The sequence below is a fragment of the Solea senegalensis genome, linkage group LG15 (genome assembly GCF_019176455.1).
Source record: "Solea senegalensis isolate Sse05_10M linkage group LG15, IFAPA_SoseM_1, whole genome shotgun sequence".
NCBI lineage: Eukaryota > Metazoa > Chordata > Actinopteri > Pleuronectiformes > Soleidae > Solea > Solea senegalensis.
This window is the reverse complement of record NC_058035.1, coordinates 12433189-12443441: the sequence shown is the minus strand read 5'-3', so window position 1 is coordinate 12443441 and position 10253 is coordinate 12433189.

Here is a 10253-nt window from a genome sequence, read left to right as displayed (position 1 = left end):
TAGCACCAATTGTACCAGACAGCATTAATGTAATGTTCCATATTTTTTAATACCGTTTAATTTTTGCTCCTCTTCTCTCCCCTCCTTCTCTTTGACCTAATCAAGATTGTCAGCACCCTCTTTTGCCTTTCTCATTTAAAATAAAAGAGTTGGGGTTTAATTTGGCATTAAGGAGCGTACAATATGCCTTGCCAGCAGAGCGTTTGTTGGAAGGAGACTGTTAGCAGGGAAAAAAAAGGAGGGGGGAGAGAAAGAAGGGAGAAAATCATTTTATGTGAGATACTGTGAAGGACTTGTTTGAACAGGCCGCGAACCTCGGTGTCCTGCTATATTAGCGGGTAATGCGGCTTTTGGCCGGAATAACGTGTTGCCTCACCATTGTGCCCCCTATGGTGGAAGGGTTTGGTGGGTTTGGATTAGGAGACTCCATTACATTACCCTAATAACTGGATAAAGCCGCCTCATCCAGTGCAACTGATCCTCAAGTATTAGCGCTCATGGCTCGTTACAGCATTTCAGCAGCTGATCTGCAGACAGCTGATTTCTCATTATAACAGAGTGATAGAAACACACAGCTGCGGCAGACGAGCATGCCGTAATGGGCAACTTTTATCTCAAAGCGAATGTATTATATATAAGGGAATTCCAAATGACTATTACCGTCACTTTTTTGTACAGATTTAGTTCAGTGTGGCTATAAACAAAGTCAGCACTGCTCCTCCCACCCCGCCCAATTCAAGAGGCTAAATGATAATGTTTAGTTTGCTATGAGGGAATTTCCACACAGGTAGATTTTTACGAGGGTGAAAAAATGTTTCATACTTTGCACATAATTGACTCTGCACTGCCTATAAAAGCAGCTCATCATTATAAAGCGCCAGTTTCCCAGCGTTTAATTATACATATGATGCAGGTGTTAGGACATGTCAGAGACTCCCAGCATATTTTTATTGTGAAATATTTTTTTTTCTTCGCAGAATTACCTCATTTACCCTTATATAAGTGGTGGGAGTTGTTTTCACACACACACACACACACACAGAGACACACTGATAGAGTGAGAAATAAAGACTAGAAGAAACAGGGAGGGAAAGTGCAGGAGTACACGGCAGGCCAAGTGGTAAAAGTAATGAAGATTTTTTTTTTTTGATTATTAATATGCAAAATTTTTGTCATTTTAGATCAAAGTGAATTGACGGAGAATGACCTTCATTACAACGTTTGAACATATAAAAAAGGCCCGAGTATGAGAATGTGGCGGAGGAGCGAGGAGATTGCTTATAAAGCCCAGCTTCTTTGATGTTAACTGTCCAGACCAATTAGGCCCGAGGACATATGTGAATCCTGACGCTTTCACGCATGGATTCAGGTTGACTCTCTGTGCTGCAACCCCGCACCAACATATCATAGAAATTTTGTTGAAATTAAATCACATTTTTACAAGGATTTTTAAAACATTAAATTGTTTAAATTTGTAGAATTAGCAGTCTAGCAGGATTAAAAATGACGAATAGTAGTTCTCCCCCCCCCCACACCTAAAAAACAGGAATATCAGTGACATTTTAATTAATCTTCATTTATCCTATAAGCACAAGCCTAATGCTACAAATGTGTGTGTTAAATCTCCCTTCATGCACTCACAGTATGTCCGGAGGTGTAGTTGCTGTATAGAAGGAACCTCGGTGAGGCCAGAGGCCACTGGTCATTAGCGATCCAGCTTCCCTTCATAGTGTTAATATGGGGTCAGGCTGTGGACTAGAAATCCACAACCACAGCTGGCACATTCAGCATCTCCACGGTTGCTGTTTTCACTAGTGGAGTGAAAACAATCCGGCTGCTGTTCCCCCCGGTCCACGGGCTGACCTTGCCCTTGGGCCACACCACCGTACACTGATCCAGCTGTTGTCACTCTGCAGCCAGGGAAAAAGCCCTGCTGCTTCAGCCGCCCCTCTTGCTGGGACATTTTCCTTTGCTATGGGCCCTTCCTGCAGGTGTGCTAAGGTCCTAGCTCCCCCTGTTTGATTACAGCACAGGCCAAACATCAGGGCTCGCCTCCACCCCGGTCCTGCGGGTTTGATTCAGGGCCTCCAAATGCCTTTTAGATCCCTAATCCTAAACACTTAAGCCCTTCCTGATGGGTTCAGCTCCAGGTCCCAGCGATTTAACCAATCCAAAATGTGAGAGCACTGAGGGGTCGAATTCAACAGGGTTGCCTTTTGGCCTTTTTTCTTTAAATTCAGCGTATTAACCCGTCTCCACTGAGTGAGGATCTATATGTGCAGTTGTAAAAACAGAGGTTTAATTCAATTTTGATGAATTTCATACTTCACACATTGTATTTAATGGCTTTTGAATCCTCACATCTATCAGAATTTTCCAAATAATTGCCAACATTGTATGGACATTATTTGCAGATAGAACTGTCTGTTTTACAAAGTTTTCCCTGATGGGACTGACTACATAAGACATAATAAATATGTGCAATAAAAATGGATTATATACAAAATATCCAAAAATGTACAATGTATGTACATTTTGTACAATATTAACAGACTTTGAACAACGACAAACAATGTGATATACACTGCACTGTAAGGGGTAATGTGCACTTCTCGGTGGCATTTTATTTTACTGCCATTGTTATATATTTTATGTCTAATTGTGCTTGTACTTAATATACATTTACTGTTTTATATTTAATCAACCTGCCAAAAAAAGGACTACAGATGGAAAATAGCCAATGGCAACAATCTGGCACATTAACATGACAATGTGCCTTAATGTGTACTGTTACTTTAAAAAAATAAATAAATAAAATAAAGTAAATAAATAAATCAAATAATATGACTAAAGAAGCTTTTTTAAAACAAAAAACAGTACAATTGTTTTTACTGAGGTTATTTGTTAGCCTAATCTTTTCCATTTAGCCTGTGCTGTTTGAGTAAACAGGGCCGTGCAGGACTCCACCTGTTTCAGAGCGCCTGAGAAATGGACTTTTCCTGAAAAGTCTGTGACCTCTGCCCCTCGCGAAACAGGAAGGCGCTGCCAGCAGGCAAATGCCCTCCTGTGTGGCCAACTGCCATTTAACCCCGTAATTGTTACAAGGCAGCTCCTGCCCATCCAAAAACTTGGTTTCCGGAAATCGCTCTTAAACAATCAAATAAACGCACATGCGGGGGAATTTGCCAATGCCCAAGGCACTGAGATGGTGAGGTGGTGATTACAGAGTCGCTGGTTGGACCTGACACCTTTGAAAACATATAAAACCGGGAAGAAATGCATCTGTGCTAATTATGCAAGATTTCTTTTTTCTATTTTAAACATTAAGGAACATTTTATTGGTGAAAGTTGCATGTTGCAGATGAATATTCTTCACCTCACACCTTCCCTTCCGAGTATGTTGAAGAACTTTCACTTAGCACCAAAAGATGTTTAGATATTGTAGGTTATTGTAAAAACATGGCAGCCCCTTTAGAGCAGACCCAGCTCCTGATATAAAAATAAAAGTTTCATTCTGATGTCATGAAAAACAACAAGTCATTTCTGTCAAAAGTAAATAATTCCAATTTCTATATTTCACACATTGGACATTTAAAATGAAACATGCATTAGAAACACGTACAAAAATACAAACAAGTCCCATGTGGGTTTTTTTTTTCTCATTTAGAGTTTACAAACTCATATAGTAATATAGTTTGTAATTGAAATAGGTGGAGAAATAATTTTCTTCCTTTAGCCAGTATTTCAGCAGTTAATATTGTTCCATTTTTGTGCAGTGTTGATACACAGCTGGCCTCAGGCTGTGTTGTAGATATAGTATCCTCTTTACCTTTATCGTGCGGCGCTCTGGCCCATCAGGCTTTCTGTGTGGTTGGCTGCACTTGGTTATTTTTTCCATCCCTGCACATTTGCTTTTTGCTCGGCACTCACCTCCAGACTCGGGCTTAGAGTGTTTCCACAGCAGCCTTCCTGATAGCAGTGCGCTCGGTGATTGCTTCCTAGGATCAGAGTGGCATGCACCGCGAGCAGGCGGCTCAGCATACCACACATGCTGCAAGATCAAAGGTCATTCTTGGAAGCCTGGGATTATAGGGGAGGTAAAATTATATTTTCTATCCTTTTTGCTTTGTTTTTGATCACCTTATCTGACCCACCTCTACCTGCACTCCCACGCCACCTCTTACTGCTACATCCCTTACACTCAGGTGTTAGTGTTCTAAAGGGCCAACGGGGCACAGGAGGAGTGAGGGCTGTTAACGTAGAAGACAACAACACACAGATCGGACGCAACCTTGAATAGCCGGGTTGGGAAAAAAAAAAAAAAGGTTCTAAAGAGACTCCAAGGTCAGTGGATGTGGGAACTGCCGCTGTCTCCTGGGTCTGACTGAAATAGTGGCCAAATCAAAGAGTGCTCATGAGTGATACGTCCACTGAGGTCACGTCTATTTATGAGTGCAGGGGGAGGGTATCACATTTACAGCAGGTCTATAATGGAGGGGACAGTAATGATGCTTGATGCGTGTCATCAGCAGGTGTGAATGACTTGTCATCCTGGAAGTTATTATCTAGAGAGAGACTACAGTTTAAACAACTGATTTAAAGCTGCGTGTGTTGAATCTGTAGAGTGTGTGTGTGTGTGTGTGTGTGTAACTTGAACTATTGACAGATTTCTTTTTATTCCCGGTGTGAGCAAACAGGACAGGAGACGCTCTCCACCAACTTTTAACAACACAGAGCTTTACCTCATTTGCATGTTGCCGAGTGTGAAATTAGCACACAAGGCACCGCGTTGTATTAATGTTGAAATTGTTCAAATTTGTAAACAAATAAAGCAAATACACAGTGAGGGTGTGTCATTGACTTAGTCTTGTAATTTCAAGGCTATTGTAATAAATGTCATGGTGTTTCCCCACCATTGTAAGTTCAGCCGACATCAAACACTTGCATAAAAAGTGTGTATTGTAATTATTACTTCACAAAAACATTACCCTGTATCATATTATGTCTCTGGGGTATATTTGTTTTGTAAGTATTTTTTAAATGTGTCTGCTGCCCTGCATGTATTCATTCATCTAACAGAATTAACTATGATGTTTAGCAAATGCTGGATTTTAATGTTTACACGCAGGTTGTTGGAATTTTTTTTATTGTATAAAACAAAGAAAAATAATGAGGCAAACATTTTTTTTGTCAGTGGTTAGTATTTATATTTGAAATGAATTCTGCATAATATGGAAATGAGGGGACATGGTAATTATGAACTATCATTTGATAGTAGAATGAAAGTTGTAAAAGTTTGCTTGTGAAGTACAAAAAGAATTCTTCCCAATTCAATGCACCTGTATATTTTCTATATATATTATATTCATGTGGTAAAGATTGATCTTTTGTCATATTTTTTAACGTGTAGACATTTTAAGATATGTATAAATGACAGGAAAATATAAATAAATAAGTGTGGTTCATCTATAATGACCAAATTATATCATCCCTTCCATCTTCCATCCCACTTGAAAAAGACACAACTATAAGCTGTTTTTTACATATTTGTTGTGTAATTCTAAACTCACATAGTTTTATTTAAAAAAACATGTCGATGTACTGCAGCGAGAGTCACTGCAGTTGATCTAATATTCCGGAAGAAAGAGGCGAGGTGGATGAATAGTGGATGACGAGACCCTGTGGAGAGGGAGACACTGCCCTCCATGTGATTCAAAATGCTCTGACAGAGTGGGAGAGGACCATTAAGTGGTGTGTTATTTACACATCATAAGCCAGTCTATTATATTGACATCCAGACGACCCAGTCCACCACTGTTCTGTGCGTGCGGCGGCCTCACTCTCTGTTTGCTCTCAACACCAGCATGCTGATTGGGTGATTTTCTGATATGGCATTCCAATGCTCGGGACGATGTGTAAGATCTTTTTTGTCTGAAATAGTCCGAAAAGCATTCATTACCCGCCGAGAAATGAGACAAAAGGTCAAGAAAAGTGGTGTGACAGGGTGGAGCCACGTGAAGTGGAGGTGGGGTTTACAATCCAATTGGGGATTAAGTTATCTCTTATATCTCTTACTTACAATAAATCCACACGTCTCCATCAGAAATGCCTTGTTTAAACTGTGGAGGAGCATGAAGCAAATGTTTGACTTTATTTAAAATTCATTGTTCAGTATTACACTGCTGGCTGGGGTGAGCCCTGAGATTGCAGAGGTGAGCAGACAGGCTGTATATTTTTTATTCTGATCCAGAAATTGCAAAATTGCCATCCAGTTGTTGTCCTCCACGCCGTTCTGCCATTTACCAATAGCATCAAAATATTTGACATCCTATAATGGGATCGCATCCAGAGTAATTCCTATAACTACTGTTGACATAGGTGCCCCAAGTAAAATAAATCTATTTTGGCCATTGATGTGCATGAACTCCCTGTGAACCATTAAAGCATTAATGCAGATAAAGCAGAATACATTCCCGTTACCCTGATCATAGTACGACCATCACAAAGTTATTACTGAAGGCTCTGCTGCGAATACTCTTCAATTTCAATAACATCTCGAATGTAAAAGTGAGGGAATGTGAAACAATTATGTGTCCAGGAATATCCGTACAATTCAAACCTATTCTTTGAGAAGATGAGGTTTCAGCAGTCCAGCAATTGCAGTGACTGCAAAGACAAAATACACTTTGGGTTTAATCTTAAATGATTTACCGATCATGTTGTTTATGTTTTTGTCAAACATGTCTCTCTCTGACACACACACACACGCACACACACACACACACACTCACACAGTAGTCCCCAGAATCAGGAGCTAAATGCAATTATAGAAGGTCAGTTTTTACCCTAAATAATTTGTTTAAACACTCCAGGACTGCAGGCACGAGTAAACCATACGTGTTGTGAATTTATTCTGATTTTGACCAATCACACGCTCTTTATTAAAATATTCATGGTGTCAGTTTATCATCACAGGAAATCCAGCTGTGATTTAAAAGTGAAATAGATTCAACAGAGCAAATGAAGATGTCTCTCTACATCTGCTGCTTTTTCTTTTTTGAATTATGTATTACTGTTTCATTTGGAGATCGTAAGCTGCAGTTTGGTAAAAGAGTATAAACTCAGAACATAATAACATGAAACATAATTTATTATTATTGGTGTTTTTAATCAGAACTTGTTCATAAGTCTTTGTTTAGATCCACGTGTTTTCCAGTGTGTTATAGACATCACAGAGAAAATTAGACCTCAGATATTTGGAGGCGATGTTAGAGGAAAAATGGCACATTTAATGATCTGCTCCTCAGCTCAGCGTACACAAGTCAGGTCATGAGCCGAGCAGAGAGAGGGAGAGGACCTGATCGTGTCACAGCGACACTTCTGTGCTTGTTTTCACTCCATGTATTTCAACACTTTAAGTGTGGGAGCGGACTCAAACTTAACAAATTATTACATTTTACATTTATAATAATACATAATTAAGTTTTACATTTAAGTGCCTTTTATTCAAGTATTTTTTCCACAAATAGGAAAACAAACATTCTGTACTTTAAAGTGATAAATTGAAATGGAAAAGCTATTAAATGAACAAATAGTCATGGTGGTGAACTTCAACTTTACCCATCTAACAGCAAACTCTGCTGTTATTTAAATACACTATTTTATTATTTTAGGGTTTATTTACCTCTAACACATATTTCTTATCTTCTTGTTCAGGGAAAATAGAGCTGTAAATTACAAACTTAAATAAATGACACATTCTTACAAATCTGCAGCAAATACTGATGCACAATTTACGAATACAGCATCAGCAGCGGCACCAGGGGACGGCCCCGTCTGTCAAACACTTATTTATTTCATACGAGCATATAATTTTAATCAGTTTGTGAATTATCTGTACAGGAAAAACACAATAAAAAAAAGCAACTGAGAGGCTGATAGGGATCTGTGGTCAACTTGGCTGTCACTTTCCTCTCCTCACCTCTGTCTCTCTCTCAGGAGTGGCAGCACCCACCACAGCTGTGAGCACACTGTCCCACTGGGAGAGCTGCTCTGTGGTTATCATACTCCATCTAGTGGCTGCAGTGGGTTAGAGGACAGAGCAGAGGAGGAGAAGGAAGAGGACAAGGAGGAGGAGGAGGACGCTGACAACTGCACATGACACACATAGATAGATCTTTGCTATCTATGTGTGTATGTATCTATGTATGTATCTATGTATCTATGTGTCAATCTATCTATGTATCTATCTATGTATCTATGTGTCAATCTATCTATGTATCTATCTATGTATCTATGTGTCAATCTATCTATGTATCTATCTATCTATCTATCCATACAGAAACATCGTCTCTCTTTGATTGTAGTATATATTAGATAAATATCGTGACATGAACTCTAACTGTCCTGTGGGTTTGTATTAAGTTCATTTTAGGAGGGAAAACGGCACTGAGGCTGAAGCGAACATGGTTCATGTTACAGAGATATGACGAGCCATAAGTATGTGCAAAAGCAATGCCCTCTAGATCCCCTCTTTTCACAACCCCATTATCCAATTGAAAGCTGATCTTCAGCAAACTCCCATTGTGTGCCTCTCTCGGAGAATAAATGCACCAAAATTGATCTTGAGTCTCTGAAGTGGGCCCGTCGAGCTGCAGTTTACAGATGGGACCATTTAATTCTCTTCTGGTGGCAATTTACAAACATGCAAAACTGAGAGCTCCTCCACCACAACCTGTGAGCCAAATGCAGGAGTTCCACCTGTCTCATAACCTCGTCGGAGCACAATTTCCTTGCACGGAGAGAGAGAGGGAGAGGAAATATCATTGTGACATTGTCAAACAATGTGTGTTAGCAATTCAACTCTGTGCTGTGGGATTGTCATGCAGAAAGAGCAGCCAGTTGGAGGATGTGCTAATGCATTGTGACTCCTGCTGTCAGCAGTTCAGCTCTACACGCTCTTCCTGTAATTTTCAGCCATCTCCACAGGACTGATACGGCTTCAAAAGCCTGCTCACTATCACTCATACTGAAGCTGCAGGGGCTATTAAGTGTTTGCTCTGGTTTTAATGTTTTACATTTCACAAGGGCAAAAAAAAAAGATGCTTCCAGAACACCCGTGTGGCCCAGCTGAATTAAAGATGTTACTGTTGAAAGCGTGATCATATAGCTTTGTGTCACACTTAAGGTCTCCTTCTAAGTTTAAGCCTCCAGTCTCCAGATTTAAAGACTATAATAACAGGTAATGTTAAGAATTAGACAATGGCAGCCGCAGGTTTTATTATAGAAATTCAAGCAGCACTGAACTTTCTTTTTACTTTTCCTATTTCTTACTTTCCTATTTCAACTCATTCAGTGTTTTATAAGTTCATGTATTGCTCTGTCTACTCGCTCGGTAAATGATAGAAATGTCAAACTCCCACAAAACAAATAATAAAGCAGAGGTAAACAAAGAATTAATGTGCCGTGATAATATTTATGTATTACATTTATAAACTCAGTGAAAATAGTTTTTACACACGCACACACTGTGATGAAGTTGAACGTGTAGATAGATTTATCTGGAAATGACGTGATGCATCTGCAACACAAAACTAAAGAATGACGTGTAATAAAACACAATTTTAAAAATTAGATTGATGTTTTATGAAATAGATTTTAAGTATTTAGTTAAAGTTATAATGAAAATGTAATTTGCAGAACTTAAATGTGTGTAACTTAATAACTCAAATGTTCCTTATAGTGTACCACAAGGATCTGTTTTAGGGCCTTTAGTACTTTTTATCTATACTATATAGTATTTTGGTTAAGTGATTAAACCAAAGTAATATAATCACGTACAGATACTACAGTCAAATGGTTTTGTTTCAACGAAATGTTTAATTTATTAATCCAAGCATTATCCCAGTTTGATCTATTACCTAAAAATGTAAATTAACAATGTACAATGATATTAAATAATATTATCTGGTCATAATATACAGATACTGTTAATATGCTTTCCATAGATGTTTAGCAGGGTTTGTAGTTGTTATAATAAGTTATACTTTATTGACAAATACATTCATTGCCACAATTAATCCAGTGCACTTAGCTTTAAATTCTGACAGCACTCGAAACAACCATCAGTGTTATACTCAAAGATTTGGAACAAACCGACAGAATCACCAGGAGTGAGTTGTGAAGTTCTGGTAGGTAAAACGCTGTTTCCAACCCTATTATATGGTTTATAATTATAGAGCCCTCAGCTGTTT